Here is a 12,804-nt window from a genome sequence, read left to right as displayed (position 1 = left end):
ACAGACAGGGACAGAGACAGAGACACAGACACACAGAGACAGACAGAGACACACACACACACACACACACAGACAGAGACAGACAGAGACACAAACACACACACACAGACAGAGACAGAGACACAGACACACACAGAGACAGAGACAGAGACTGAGACACAGACACACACACACACAGACAGAGACAGAGACACAGACACACACACAGACAGATACACAGACACACAAAGACAGAGACAGAGATACAGACACACACACACACACACACACAGACAGAGACAGACAGAGACACAGACACACACACACAGACAGAGACAGACAGAGACACAGACACACACAGAGACAGAGACAGACAGAGACACAGACACACACACACACAGAGACAGAGACACACACACACACAGACAGACAGAGACAGAGACACAGACACACACAGAGACAGACACAGACACACACACAGACACAGAGACAGACACACACACACAGACACAGAGACAGACCATGCATGTGATTTGACAGAAGGCATGCAGCATGCATGTGATACAGCAGACGGCATGCAGCTCAGACATTAATAGTGGTAGTTGGCATACATCCCTGGGTTGCACACAACAGCAAGCAGGTGTCATATCAGAAGCCATGCATTTCACACAATCATGGTAGTAAGCATGCATCCCTATGATACACCATGTGGACCAGCACAGGTTAACACATGGCTGATGTAACCTTGACATTAACATGTAGTATGACATGTAATCTGCTGGTGTGTGCATTGACATGCATACATGTTTAACACAATGGTGTCCTGACACATGTACAGCAGTGTAATGGGTATCACATTGCAGTCTTGTCTGTATGCCCTACAGATAGAATGCACTTTTAGCAGATGTGCATGAGCATTGAAGGGTAGTATGAGGTGTCTACATTGCTATACAGTGTGAAGTACAGACACAGTGCCATTGCATGGCATCATGAGGCATCTATATTGCTATACAGTGTGGAATACACACACAGTGCATAGCCATGACTGCGTGCATACACATTACATAAATATTGTGGATTGTGACCCACGTCGCTGAGGTGTATACACACTAAACCATGCTGTGTCATGTGACAGGTCACCGGAAGACTTACAGATGACATCCCTGCACAACTACTAAAATGTCTTAGCTGCCTGGCAACCGTGTCCACACATGGCAAACTTGTCAATACACCATGTCCCACATAACATTAATATACCACACACACGAGGTGCATGGCTGACAGTCATGTCCAACAGCAGCAAGGGAAATGTACGGTATCTGTGGCCTGATGTGGTATCTATGTATGTGGAAGCTGTACAGGTGACTACTGCCATGCTGTGACACAGTCATGATGTTCAACACATCTTATGTGGTCGAATTAAGTGACACCTTCACAAGCTGTGCACAGGCTTTTAGGATGTCCAGTGTTCCACATCTATTATATAACCATTCAACAAAGGCTATAGTTGGACCATGTGTGGACAATGTGCAACAGGGTGTATACACATCACATCTACTGTGTTGCTACGTGTCTCTGGCCATCCTCCATGGCCATGTGTGAACATGTGTTGGCCAAATGTTTGTGATGGCCATCTATCTCACATGTCTGTGTTGTCCCATATGATATCCACCCATAGATGTCAGATACGTCACTGTCCACAGGGTTATGCAGACAAATGGTTGTATGTTTGGTATGTGGGGTATGTTTTATGGGATAGTGAGACAATGTTGCAGCCGGAACACTACATGTCTGGGCCATGTCGGATGGCACATCACAATGTGTGCACCCATTGCAGGGGCATATTCCACAATGGTGAATCCTGTGGGCTGCCCATATCCCAGCTCACTGTGTGGTACTGTTTATGACACACATGTGTTGTTCCAATGTATAGTACATATTCCTACATTGAACAACACCTCCACCATTGTATGCACAGCTGTCCACACATCTAGCAATGACAGATACTGTGGTCTCATGTTGGTGTTTCATTTAGTTTGTATATATTGCACATGGGTAGCCGGTGTGATTGATGACAGATGCAACCTGTATATCGTGACTGGACTATACATTATGTGTACATGTGTTAACTGGCCACATGGCAAATAGATCTATGCATTAACATGCCTGATACTGATAACTGTCTCACTTGCAAAGGACTGCTGTCTGTGCGGCATGCCAGAGGTACCTGTATAGGGGTGACACAGCAGTTTGATCATTATCCATGACTGTATGACAGCTACAGGGTGCACTGTGCATGTTAACACGTTTGCCTGTACAATAGCATATAGTATGCAGTATGCACATGTGTGCATACACAGGGTAGCATACTATAGTATGCGGCATGTGTGTAAACATACCTTGCATATGATGTTACATTACATATTGCACAGTGACACATGCAACTAAATGGGATATAATAGTTATATGTGCAGTAGTGACTTACCAGGCAACTCCAGGCTCGGTGGTTGGGAGACACCCACCTTCACGATGGCAGCTAGTGTTTGTGGATGCTGTTCTGAGGGGGTCGCCAGGCTGGCCAGTAGCTTCTCAGTAGGTGCGAGTGGGGGCTGGGTTGATGGCCCACCACCTGTTCTACCTTGTTCCCTGGCAATTGCATTGGCACGCTGTTTCGCATGTCGGATCAGGTCCGTGCAGTGCCTGCGCACCTGCTGGTAGGTGCGGTTATGGCCACCCACATCATTACCCTCCTGCGAAGTTCCTGCCACAGGTCGTCACACTGCTGGGCATACTGTGGCACATGGCTGAACAATACCTCATAGTTATCATGGAGATACGGTATGAGGGCATCATCCTCCAAGCGACTATATGCTGGCAAGCGTGATCGAGGCATTATCTGGAAGACATAATGATGGAGACAGGTCACAGTATCTCAGAGATGCACAGAGATACAGCTGCACATACATGTGTATTAAATCTAGTACATATGAACAGTTATCTTTGCAAATCATCATGACACTGACACAACTGACATGTTTGTGTCACACACATGTAACACCCGTTGTGCATTGGATATTATCACCATATAAGTGTGTCACCTCATTACATTGCTCATACTCCATGTGAATGCTGTCTTGATGTGGGCATGTCTGTTTGCCTGTACTGGTGTTCTTACCTATCAGCACATGCATGGATGTGTCTCCAGTAATGCTGTTGACCTTGATGCTGTGTATATGCCACATATCAACACATACACTGCCTTAACGGACATGAGCAGTGACAATGCAGACATGCACATGGAAACCTTTACATGCATGTGTTTTGCCATATACATCTGCACAGCACTGTACAGCAGTTCAACATCCTGCCACGTATCACCTGTGTTGCACATGTGATACACATGGGACAATGGCTAGCCGGATGTTATTCGCAGGGATGGTTATCAACTATAGCATGTACGGACAAGGTCATGCAGTAGTGTGTATGCCCTGGGCCATGTATGGGCATAGGATGTGAGGTTTTCTAGCTATATCCGACAGCCATGTTGCCACTGCCAGGTGCATCAGTGCCACATTACTGATCCAGACAGTTAATGATACATCTACCATGCGGTCATCGCACCATGTATGACAGAGATGACATGTGCAGCTTTGATGGACAGGGTTGCATGGTATGGCAGGAGTATGTAACATGTATGGCACAGGGATCTGCCCAGCATATGGCGATCCTTGTAGTAGGAAGGTGGCTGTCCATGACATATGTCTTTCAGATCAGGATATGTACATGTAGCATGTCCAACATCACAGTGTTGGCACATGTCTTTATGCAGGGTAGACAGCATGCTGCATAGTGGAGGTGAGGATTGTGAAGGCTGGTGTCGCCCATCCACACATGGCCAATACCCCTTAAAGGTGATATGTGATCCGATATTGGTCACCCGAGTGCTGAGTATGGCTGTCCAATGATCTCCATGCTCATGGATGGCACCCTGTCATAACTTGGGTTGCCTCGTATGACTACCTAATAGGCCTGGAGACGTCAACAGCTCAGGGAGGTAAACTGCACAGCACCATCCCTTGCACACAGTGTCCATAATGTTGACCGCTGCCTTGGTGGTAGTTAATGGGTACAGGGTTATTAACCTAGCGGTGACAATGCAATAAGCAGCTGTCAGATTGTGCACATATGTCACGCACCTCACCCACAAAGCCCATTCTGTATGTTGTCCACAACACTGAGACAGCTATTGCTCATTGGTTATGGCCATTCACATCCTTACATATGCAGATGCCTCCCATTTGTCTGTGTGGTATGGGCTACAATGAGGGGGGAGTACAAAACATTAACCCTGTTTTACTGTAGCTGCCACTGGTGTGACATGCACATGTCACTCAGACACCTTTTGTAGTGTTGCTTCTGTCAACAGGCCACTCCTGTGACATACGAAGGTACATCTAGTATACTCAGTGTAGGTGGAACACAGTATGGGTGATGATGTCCTATGATCTGTCACAGGTATGCTATGCAGAGTGAAATCATCTGTACTGTCATCTACATCCGTACTGCTAACATCTACGTTGATTAAGGTTCATGGACTTGCAGACCATACTCAGCAGGGTAATAGTGCAGTGCCTCCCATTATGACTGGCGTCTCCACTTTGTGGGTTGTGATGACTGTTGCTGTGGTCCATTCAGTGTTTTCACAGACTGACATGAACCTATGTTTTACATGGAAGTGTATGTGTAGAGCAAACTGTTTTGCCATATGTGTATGATACGACCAGGGATGTGGACAGGTCACATGCAGCCTGAGTGCACCTTGTAACATCATAATTATGGTTACAGGGTTTCTGTAGTGTTCATGAATATGTGATTGTGTATCTGTTGGGGAGGCAGTGAGTTTATATTATCCAACACCCTATCTGTATTGCATATTCATGCTCAGCACTTGTTCAGAACATGTAAGCACTTCATGAGCTACTAATTACTATAGCACCCATTCCAACTCATTTCCTACAAGTACACTGTTTGTCCTTACATTTCCAGCTTGCTTACAGTACAACAGCTGTTGTACACACATACCTCACATATCTTATGAGACATGGTTGAATATACAGGCATGTCCAAGTGTCAATTACCAGTGTTATTGCCTGTCTATGTGATGAATATGGCAAACATGAGGCAATATAGCAATTGTCTCATGTATATAGTCAATGCTCACCTCCTAACATACGACACTACAGCCTGTGGGAGATGCACATATGTAGCCATGCTGGGGTAATGCTCTCCAACCCAGGCTGATCCTGACATTCATGTGGGGATGTTAAACATTTGCAACACACCCCACTCATCACATAGTCTCACTAGATCTCCACCACCACAGGCCACACATAGTATGACTACGACATTTGCAGAACCTCTCCATACTCTCTGTGTAGGCAACAGAGGCAGCCCCCATCACCAAACACAACACCAATTACTTATAGCCCACAGACTCATGCGTGCCCATCAACTACAGCCAATAGGGTGTTATAACATACCCAACACACTAGTCATAGGTGACTCTGTAGGCGGTCACACTGATGTCCCACTCAGCAGGCTACACAAGGCGATAGTCACTTTCATCTGGCTGTCGGGTAACAGGATCTGCAACATAACCTATGCACTCATGCCACTCCTCACCAGGTACAATTTGACTGTCATTCTCCATGTTAGTGTGAATGCCCTGAGATGTAACTTCCTGGACTACATGTACAGGGACATGCAATAGCTCTCCGATCTTATAGCCCAGGAAGGTATTGCCCAAGCCCTGAGAAGAATTCTGCATTCATCCAGACTGATACCACTGTACAACGACTGAATGTTTCACTTCAACAGTTGCCTATGCTTCTGCTGTCATTCCACAGGCAACCAGTATCTGTCTGCTTTGAATGACATGGTCGACAAAACATGATGCTTTGGCACAGATGACCTGCACCTGTCAGCCCTGGGATTACATATAACATCTAAGGCTCTTGCTGCTCCTATACTGCCTGTCTTGGACAGTTTCCAATAACATATTCACCACCAGAACAGGAACAGGCAAGCAAAACCTGAGGGTAATGTTACTCAATGCTTGACATCTTCATCTCTAATGCACTCAGGCGAGGCACTCCTTATAATGGACCACTTCGATATCTCTGCAGTGACTGGGACCTGCTTCTAGGCTCCGGAGAGCACCCCTGCACTGACAGGTTATATGCAGACCACACCTTTCAGTCATGTAACCAGGACCGGAACACCCACGGCAGAGGTGTGTCCATATTTCACAAGGATGTACACTCCTCCAGGCTGGTTACTTAGCACAATGCATCAGAGGTAATCCAAGTGCAACTAATTGTGGCCAGAACTGCTATACATATTGTAACTTGCTACGGATTCCACACCATACCCCACAGTTAACGGCCCTCATTTATTGGTGTACTGGACAGTAGGGTTCAGACAGGAACTACTGATGTGAGACTGACACTACCCCACACTTAACTGGGATACCTACTTATGTACCGACACATTAGGCCAACGCTTTCTGGGATTCATAACCTCCAATCGGCTAGATCAACCTATACACACCACCACCAAGGCCAACGATATCCTAGACATGGACATTACCAACATGTGACTGGTGTTCCACACCTGGGGTTATCCCCTCATTGGTCGTTTCTGAATGTATGCTAATAACCCTTGTTATCCACATCCCGGCACCACACCCTTCATGGAATACACAGTACAATATTTCTACAAGGCCAACTTCAGACTTCTTATGACAGTGATAGTAAACGTCATGACATCCGTGCAGATGGACAATATAGTTACAAATGCTGAAACATACACAACTGCACTTCATTAGCACTTACACGACTGCATTGATCAAGCTATCCCAAACAGAGCCATGATGGTACCCACCAGATAATGGATGCCACTCTGGGGGTCCAGTTCCATGGACATAATGTACAACAAAAGGAGGAGGCTGTTGCAAAGTGGAGTACAATCCCATCGGTGGGGTAGCTCCCTGGTCAGCCTCAGTAGGAATCCGGGATCCCTTATCACATCATCCAAAGCTAGCTACGTAAACATTACTGCGACACATTCCAAGGACTATCACAAAGCGTTATGGTGGTATGTCAGTACTCGATGGCAATACCCACATCTGCTCTGACATACGATGGTTAGGCAGGAACATTACAGAACCAACTGATATTGGCAACATCCTGGCAGATAGGTTCAATGCTAACTTTACACCCCTCTCACACCCTACAGGGCCATAATCTATACAGGAACAATGCAGAGTCCCTGCAGTCACAACTACACAGTTCCAACCTGCACTCTCTAAGGCCTGGAACACAGACTCCATGTGACTGTCCAACATCCCATGCTGCGATTTACACAAACCCCAGAATGACATGGCTCCCCACTTGGCCACCAAATTCACTAATAGCCTTGTATCAGGCATTGTGGCCCCTGAATGGCCCTATATACCTGACTGGACTGTTCTGCAAGGCTATGGGGCACATCATCATGGAAGTCATTCACAGAGACATTGGTGGGCTCCAAACCATTGATACCACCCAGGTTGGATTTGTTACGACCAGACCATGGCTCCTACACCTGGTGGGCTCCTCTGATACAGTTACCAAGGTAGTAGATGATGGTAAGGAGGTCCACACAGCCTACCTTGTCCTCTCATTGGCTTTCAGCACCGTTCTCTATTCTGGTATTGACAACATACACATCCACCTGCACATTGACCCCTACGTCTCGAGACGTTATGCAAAGTGGCTCACGGACAGGACCCACACAGTGAGGGTAGCATACCATAGTACCTACTGCAATTCAGTTACACTTGGCATACCCCAGTCCTCGGTCATAGGGCCCCTCATGTTCGGTATATGCTTCCCTGAGGTACAGGCTAGCACACAGAGACTTTCCCTGAATAGGTTTCTAGATGACTGCAAACAAGGAGCCATGATTGATTCACCAGCTGATACAGACACCGTCCATAAGGGTGTCACTGTGACGGATACCTGGTGTCGATAACATGGCCTCAAGCTGCATGGCACAAGATGCATAGACCTCCCCTTTGGATTACACCAATCACCCATTGACTATCACATAGGTGGTAGTCCCCTACATACATGAGACATTATACGGGATCTTAGTACACACATATATAGCACCCATTCCTTTGATAACCATATTGCCAATGTGGCATGGATATCCTTCTACGTGGCCACCCTAATCTGTAATGGGTTTGTAGCTGGAACAAAGGCACCCATTGTACCTCTATACTCCTGACATATGAAACACGTTCAAGGGTACAACACCCCTTTTGGGGTGTACCTTACGGAACAGCAATGGCTTTAAATACCACAACATTAACACACCAAGAGGATTATTGACCTCCGAAGAATGACGTATGCAGCACAATTACAGAAACCACAACTGTACACATTTGCATACTACATACTCAGAGGTGACCTCTGCTGAACATACAAGGCCCATGTCCACAACAATATTGATGGATATACTCCACATAAGCAACATAAGCAAAAGCCACTGAGAGCAACATGCTCAGGGATAGGTATCCAAATGCAACAATGAGTGGGACGTGCTTGAGGGATACATTCCTGAACCAGACACTCACTATGCTTTGGAACATGATTCCTATGTACATCAAGCAGGGACCCTCACTAGCACTCTTCATGGGATACCTTGATGGGTGGATGGGAGACAGACATGTACGCCAGGGATCATTGCAGTGGCTGTACTGTACACAGGTGCAGGTAACAAATGGCTCTGCTGTTCACATGCACAGGACACTACCCTAGGGAGGTGCCACCAGTGAAAACACTGTAGTTGGGCTTACAAATGGACTTGGGCAGACAGCATAGTACCTAACTATGAACCTGTGAAACTATTACATGTCCTTTGTGCATGGATAATTGAGTTGCTCTTCCATTTCAATTAGCTATCATGCTGTACTGTTCCGTGACTACAAGCCATATGTATCCTGTTATTGTGTATTGTACATGCCAATAGACATGCCTTTTGTTTGCATGATATAACAGTAATGCTATGTAAAATATCTGACATATCTACCTACAATACTGTACATTACACATATTTTAAACATTATCCCATAATGCAAAGCATTATTGCACAGCAAGGCCACCTTAGGCATGTTATTCTCATTATATGCCCATACACATGCCTACTGTAGCAGTATATCAACATATACTATTCCCTGTTATGGCACGTACTTGTTGGACAAACCCTACCACTGACGGTGGCTTGTGTGGAATTGTTGTGTTTAAAGCCCTTATGTAGCATCCCTTGTGGTGTATGAGATGTTTACCTTGTGGCCCACAGCAGGGCATACAATTTCTACAAGCGTTACTATGCTCAACAAGACATCACTACATAATACCTTTTCCCACTTTATGCATTGGGTACACTTTAATTAATACAGAACAGGCACTACATACACTAACATACTGAGTGTTCTACATACCTTGTTAGTGTTCCGAGTCTTCGTAGATATCTATCTTCCTCCTTTCCTGTTTAAACAGTTCTATGGTATGAGCATACGGTTTGAATGTATGGCAAGCCATCCTTTTATACATAGATACCTGTAACATGTGGTATCCTGCCACCAATTGGTGTTCCTGAGTAAATTATTACATGCACATCAGCTGTGCAGCTACTCCATTCACCAATTACGCGGCAACAGTGGGGTATAATTGAATACTCCACTTGGGCGTTGGCCTTTTGCCCTACCTTCGAGGGAGACAGCCTGTATGTGTTTTGTTGTGAGGAATTGCAACTGCTATTTGGAGAGACAAGGATATTTTGAATTCATGTCCCCTGTGGGTTGTGTGTGACGGCTAGAGTATGTGGTTCTACATGTGAGTGTACCTGTCATCTCAACCGTCTGATATGGGACTATTGCAAACAAAACCTGTAACATCGCCGTCTGTTCCATTATACAACAGCTACGATTTCACATGGTGCCATTACAAGTGTGTCTCTCACAAGGTATGTTAACGCTTCTGCAGATGTCATTGAGTGAGTGGATGTTTGTGATGTTATTACAGTCTGTATTGCAATTGTTTTGGGTGTGGGGGAGATGTAGGTGGGTGTACATAGCATATACAGGTTTGTGGGGACTGCATTTATACATATTCCATATGTGTGTGTGGGCTCCTTCCCTAATTGAAGACCTATCATTTAGTAGACTAAAACTATGGTTGTTGCAGGCTTATTCATTGAGCCATTGTTAATTGGTTCCTATATAGCATGCAGGTGAGGTTGATACTTCAATCCCTCCGGAAATACATCGATATGTAAGGGAATGTTACTACATGAAAGCTGTCTCGTGTATTTCTGTCACAGATATTTGCACTCATTGCAGTTGTGTTGGTGACTGAACCTCTTTGGCTTGAGTTGCCACCTTTTCAAATGGCCATAGAGGGACATTTGCAGGACACACATCGGTGTTTAGAGGCTGATACATACCCACGGTCAGTACACAGGATAGAACGTACTTTTATCCTAAATACATCCTTATTCTTGTAGCACTTTAGCTACTTATCATGTTTCTTGTAACATTTACGTATTTTGGATACAGGAATAACTATTTAATGCAACTATTATATAATATATGGGACATAATTATGTCCTACAATCTTGGACATTTGCCCTTTTTAATATTTGTTGTCAGGACACAACTGCCCAAGGAAGGACTGCCCCTCTAAAAGTGGGACAGGTGGTAACCGTATGCCTAAGGCCAGCTATGACCACACCTACAGTAATGATCTACCTCTGAGTTAGCACTAACAGACACACAATCAAACACACACACACATTACAGTCCCACAGAAATGCACATGGCACCCTCAACACACACTTACACAGACTACAGCAATCACAAACACACTTGAACACAGTACCTACCTGGACCGCAGCACCAACAGCAATAACTAAATGTCCCTTAACATCGTGATAATATTACTAGCGGTTCTAGTGTTCCGGTACTGTGGTCTTTCGGTATTTAAGCCTCATGATTACGCGTGTCGGTATGTAAAACATTTGGTAGTTGGCAGTATCCTATTTATTTGTACCTCCATAGTTGTGTACAGGTCGTTAACCTATCTATATATTTGCAGATATAGGTGAATCCGTATATATCGACATATATCTCTCTATCACCCTTTCTATCTCTATTATATATATATATATATATATATATATATATAGAGAGAGAGAGAGAGAGAGGGAGAGTGAGCACACCTTTTGTTGTGTACATGGCAGTGTATGCTGTTTCCTGAACTCCGCATGTTTGTGTTTTAACTTGTCACAATGCACACCTGCCGTTGATATATCTCGGGTAGCTTAGTGGTAGGTGATTGTGTACATGGTTGCGTGTTCTACTCCTGGAAGTGGTCGTTTTACCTTTCAGAGCAGGCACTATTAGTACAGGGGCGAATAATGCTAGTTTCACCTGTTCTGGACATTGTTGACCGTGATCTGTGTGATATTCAGCAAAGCTTAGTCTTGTTTCGCGCATATCCGTATAGTCATGTTTAAACGACGCTTACCAGCACTTGCCAACGCATAAACCCGCTAACATGTGCTAAACCTGCTCTGATGACCTGCATCCAACATCCATTATTCGTGCCTTCGGGATTACGTAACGGCCCTTGCAGGACGTGGAACCGGGAACATGCACGACAGTCAGTGCCTTTACCACTTGGGCATCTGGGATTTGTACACGTGTTATGGTGTTTTGTATGTGGACTGTACTACAGCTGTTACTCCATACTGCAATCAAATGTGTAACTCAGTTAGTTTACATATGGATGAGACCTATTAATGGTATGTCCAAGTGATGTTTAATGGATGTGCACCAGCATTGGGAATCTATGTCACAGTGAGCCACACACTATAATGTGCTACACCTTCACACAACCATAAGTGGAGCATGCTGGGGTGACAGATACCTGTCATGGGTACTCCCCATGCTTTGGGACTACATCCTTGATTGCATTATATGGAGCCCCTCATTAACATGCCAGGAAATTCATGCAGAGTGTGTGGGGAACAGTGGTTACACACATGGATCCCACAATTGGCTCTGCTCCACTGAGGGACAGTTAGTTAATCAATGTGGTGGCGACAGCAGACACTGTTTTCCTTGGCTGATGAATGGCCTCTGACAATTGGGCATGTACCTACCGATGTACCTAGGAACCTATACATACAGTATCAACATATGCTGTTTGGTTCGTGTACTGTTCAGTTGTTGACTTTCCTTGTTCCAATAGCTGTTGTGTGTGCAATGGTTGAGGGCTGCCTATGTAGGATTCACACAGTAGGCCACCTATACATTACAATTTACAGGTGGTCGTGTGTGTGTGTGCCATCCAGTTTACTGTGTGTGCAGGTGGAGAAGTGTGTCAGTCCGTAGGGGCCTACACTGCCAGTGTATGTGCTATACATTCCCTCTTTGCCAAGGGGTAGGCATATTGGGCATGCCTCCGTCTGCCTACTGGGGCTGGCACAGGGTGTTTGTGGTCTGAATCCCTCTGTGCCTGAGATGGCCTTGGCAATTGTGGTGGGCTGTGAGGGCCTTCACCATTATGTCCCTGCTGCAGCTGTTTCCACAGGATCATATTATGTAGCATGGCACATACTATGAAGATGTGGGTACACATGCCTGGAGAGTACTGCAAGGCTCCACCAGATATGTCCAAGCAATGTAACCGTGATTTCAGCATCCCAAACACACGC

This window comes from Protopterus annectens, chromosome 2.part1, assembly GCF_019279795.1.
Source record: "Protopterus annectens isolate FY-2018-M chromosome 2.part1, PAN1.0, whole genome shotgun sequence".
Classification (NCBI taxonomy): domain Eukaryota; kingdom Metazoa; phylum Chordata; order Ceratodontiformes; family Protopteridae; genus Protopterus; species Protopterus annectens.
This window is presented reverse-complemented; position numbering follows the sequence as displayed.